Source organism: Belonocnema kinseyi, chromosome 5 (assembly GCF_010883055.1).
Source record: "Belonocnema kinseyi isolate 2016_QV_RU_SX_M_011 chromosome 5, B_treatae_v1, whole genome shotgun sequence".
Taxonomy (NCBI): domain Eukaryota; kingdom Metazoa; phylum Arthropoda; class Insecta; order Hymenoptera; family Cynipidae; genus Belonocnema; species Belonocnema kinseyi.
In genome coordinates, this window is record NC_046661.1 from 110,399,883 (window position 1) to 110,404,508 (window position 4,626).

General features: G+C 27.9%; 1 protein-coding gene across 1 annotated transcript in view; it reads left to right on the top strand.

The window, feature by feature from the left end:
- The window catches only part of LOC117172446 (guanine nucleotide-binding protein G(o) subunit alpha), a 93,173-nt gene that overhangs the window by 66,389 nt on the left and 22,158 nt on the right, over positions 1–4,626 (top strand). The window lies entirely within an intron of this gene.

A 4,626-nucleotide genomic window follows, 5' to 3' on the forward strand; every position in this document is an offset into this window, starting at 1 on the left:
AACCCAGGCATTTATATCGTCTCCTACCATATTCACACGGACACAGACGTGTCATACTATTGGACCACGTCTTGTTTCAGATCTGGGATCCCTGGCCCAGGGATCGTATTTTCGTATACAACGTGACCGGCTGATGCCGATGGAATTGATAGTTGAAATTTTTTTTTCACATTTTTTATTATTAAGATTTGTACTCAAACGTAGTTTTCTTTCGTCTCTTGAATTTCTCAAAGTTTGAGACCGATATTTTATGTATAAAAAAAGTTCGAATGATCAAAAAATGTCGAGGTTCAGAAAAAATAAAAAATAATGATCAGTGAAGTGCCTACCAAAATGCAGTACCTAAACGTACTTTATTGTACTCTAATACCTTTTGCAAAGTTTCAGCTCGACATTTTACTTACAAAAAAAGTTCTTAGGTTCAAAAAAACATTCAGTGAACTGATAAAGTGAGGTCGGTAATAAAGGTATTTAGCCGTGTCACATGCCCTTAAATATATAGTTTAATTTTTAAACCAATAGAGGTTGATTTTTCTACCAAAATAGTTGAATTTTCATCGAGAAAGATGATTTTCTACAAAGTTTAATTTTCAACCGGAAAATATAAAAATTTTAAGATAAAAGTTAATTTACAACCAAATATTTAAATTTGTAAATAAAATGATAAATCTTCACCAAAAACAAAATAAATTTTTTACACAGTTAAACTTTTAACCAAATAGTTGATTTTGAACAAAAAAATATGAAGTCTCTATGCAATTCGAAATAGCAGATATTTCCACCAAAAAGCATGAATTTTCAACTAAGAAGATTAGTTTTTTGGAAAAAAAGACGAATTTTGAAACCCAATTGTGGAGTATTCAACTAAAAAAAATCAATCCCACTCAGTAGAAGAATATACAACATATATTTTGAATCTTTAAACAAAGAAAATATAATTTTCAACTAAGAGTTCAACATTCGATAAAATAGTCGGGATGTCTAGTAGGGTAGTGCGGGTCATAATTTTCCCAACCCCACTCACCCGCACTAGGCTTGGGAAAATGATGCTTGGGGAAGGGAAGTAAGGAAAGTGAGTGGAGGGGGCAGTAGAGGAGGAAGAATATATAGAAGGGATGGGTAGAGAAGGCTGTAGTGTGTGGAGGGGAAGTAGGGAAAGAGAGGGAAAAGTATGGGAGAAGGAGTGAAGGAGTTTTGGTATAAAAATTATTTGAGAATCGGTTCCATTGTAAAAAATATTTAAACAACGTGTCAGGGGTTCAGAAAAATAAGAAAATATTTTGTGTTTATGTTTTATTTGGGCGAAAAAAGATCCACCACGACGAGTAATGACTTCGATTGTGCAGTAACTTTTCTTTTGCTGGTACATGTGGGTCGTTTTACAAAGTTTGTGTATTCTAAAGAGGATGGTGCACTATCATAATATTGACATCTCAGTTTTTTCCTGAAAAACTGTCCACGATGTCAAGAACGTGTCATCCATTTTTATTCCTTTATAAATTACTTATCACTTCTTAGACCAGGTTAATGTTTTTTAAACAATCCCAAATCTTTTTAATTTGTTTATTCTTTAATTATTTATTATTAGAAATTTTGTATAATGTTCAAAGCAGATTTTTTTCAGAATAAAAGAAAAATTATTTGCATTTTTATTAAACTTAGATCTTCTCAATTGAAGGGTGACAGTAAAGAAATAGATAGGTAACAAAATGAGAATTTTTCCGGAGAACGAATTTAAAAAAATCGAGAATTTAAATAGTAATAAAATTTTGAATTTCTTCCATTTTTACAATATTGAAATAAGCCCAATAATTTTCGATTCGAACGAAAATAGCCTTCCTTATAATTGAAATAGCATAGCAAATGAAATTAACCATTTTGTTGAAGGCATTGTATAATACAAACTTCCTGATCAGCATTGTTAATGACGTTTAGGGTGTTTCTTGTTCAGTTATTTTAAACTAAGCTCGTAGTCATTGTTCCCTAAAAATAGTCAACACAATCAAGGATTTCTATGCACTTGAACATTTCTTTTTTCTTAAACGCAATTTTCTAGATTTTTAAGTTTTTCTTTATCGTAAATTTTTATTTTAAGTCCATTTCAGGCAGAAACCCATTTTTCATCGTGTAGGTATACAGGAATTTCTAAATTAATATATAAATTGAGATATTATTCATTTTTTACTTGATAGTTCTACTGTTTAAAATATTAGACGAGCAATGACATGGCATAACAAAAAATTATTTATGATTGTAAATCTTTTTTTACACATAATGTTTTTTGTTTAAAATCAGCGATTTACAATAAGAAATATTAAAATAACCTAAAAATGTGAAAAAGTTTTGAATTTTCTGTGAAATATAACACCCATTTCCGACGAAAAACACTTAGATAACTCAACACTGTTAAAAGATTCTAAATCTTGTTTAAATTGCAATATTTTTTGTTTGAAAACACCAATATGGATGTAAAACGTCAACGTAACCTAAAATTGTTCAAAAATTATTAATCTTTTTTTAAATCTAAATCGAATTGTTCAGAATTGTAAATCTTCTTCCAAATTTAATCATTTTCGCTTAAAACACCCGATATCCTGTGAAGACTGTTATTATATATCCTGATACTGTTCGAAAATTGCAAATCTTGTTGGAATTGTAATGATTTTTCTTTTAAAATACTAATTTTTGGTGTAAAAGGTAAAATAAGCTAAAATAGATAAAATTAGTGAATATTCTTTGAAATATAATTTTTTTTCCGAAATGCCAATTTTCGACGAAAAAGACTAACATAATCGAAAATTTTTCAAACATTCTAATTCTAAATCCCGAAAAATTTTTAGAATCTCCAGCAATTTCTTGAAATTTCATTTATTTTTCAATGTTCACTAGTAACCTCTTGAAATATCTTCAAATATTTAGAGATCCTACAAAATTCTTTGAAATCCGTTGGCATCTTCGAAAATGTAAAAATCCTCTAAGTCCCTTCAAATGTTTCAAAATTCCTTGAAATTCCCAAAAACTTTTTAATGTATTTGGAAATATTTCAAACCCCGTGAAATTGCTATGAAATCTGACGAAATCTCTTAAAATCCATGTAAATTTAAACCAAATTAAACTTACATTAGTGATTAAAATTCTCTAAAAACTCGTTTAAATCCCTATAAATCTTCAAAATCCTTTAATCTTATGAAATTACTTAAAATTCATTGAAATCTATGAAATCGCTACGAACCCCTTCAAATTTAATTTAATTTGTTTGACAAAATTCAGTAGAAATATTTTGAAATCTATATATGAATCCTATAAAATTCTTTGAAATTCCTTGATTTTTTCAAATCTCTTGAAATCCTTTAAAATCCTCTTGAATGCCTCGAAATGTTTCAAAAATTCTTGAAAGGCGTGGAAATCCTTTTAAATGAATAAAAATATTTTGAAATCCCTTAAAATAATTTGAAACGCCTCAAAATCAGTGAAAGTCCCTAAAAATTTGTTGAAATCCTTTGAAATCCCTTTAAAATCCTGATACGTTCAAAAAACTTTAAAATGTTTGCATTAACTCTTTCAATATTTTAACATTCGCAATTTCTATAATTATTATCGAAAAATCGCGAAAAAATTATAAGAAATTTATTATGGAATGATTTTTTGTGCAAAATAACCGACTCCTTGTGAAAAAAGTTTAAAAAAGAACCTTCATTTTTTATAAATTTTAAGCCTTCAAAATGTTATGAGTTTATATTAAAATTCTTTGAAAAAACACTAATTTGTAGCGAAAAGCACTATCATAAAACATGTTTAATATTTACAGTAATTTTTTGAATAACTTAAAGATTTTAATTTAACCACGTAAAAGTATTAAACAGGATAAATTTTTCTCAATTCGCATAAAGTTTTCTCAGATTTTTCTTAAAAAAAGGGATTATTTGTAAATGTATGAAATTTTTGAAATATATCGTTACACCACTTGTTCTAGATAGAATGAGGTTATGCAAATAATTTTAATGAACAAAATAATGTATAAATTGAGATAACCTTATTTTACAGAATCAAAGTTATGAAACTATAAAATTAAACAAAACAAAATAACAAGAATCCATCTATCGCATGTTTATAACATACTCTTAAATATTTCCACTCAAATAAAAAAAATGTCTTTTTCTTTCTTTTAATTTTTTATTTAATTTGAATGTTAGACGTTGAAGAGGAATTTAAACTTTGCTTCATTTTGGATTTACTTTCTCAAATTAAAAAAAATGAAAATTTAAATGTTCATGAAATTGTATATAAAAATGCTAAGAAACTTTTAAAACAAAAGAAGCTTCTGAATTTTATGAATCTTAAAATTTCTAAAGGAAAGTATCCCAGGTGTCCCCCGCGATTGTAATGATCTTGAACTAATTGGAAAAGTTTCGGCGTAATGAGAGATGAAAAACCCTATTTCCCTGATTTCATTTTAAAAAGTTAGAGGGTAAGTCACCCCCTACATACGACAAAAATAACGGAAAGTGAGGCAAAATTAAAAGGACAATTATGAAAAAATGTAAATTACCCAAAAGTGCAAAAATAACTTGACGTGTTCTTGCATTTTTTCCAAAAATCATATTGCAGGGGGTGACTATCCCTAAA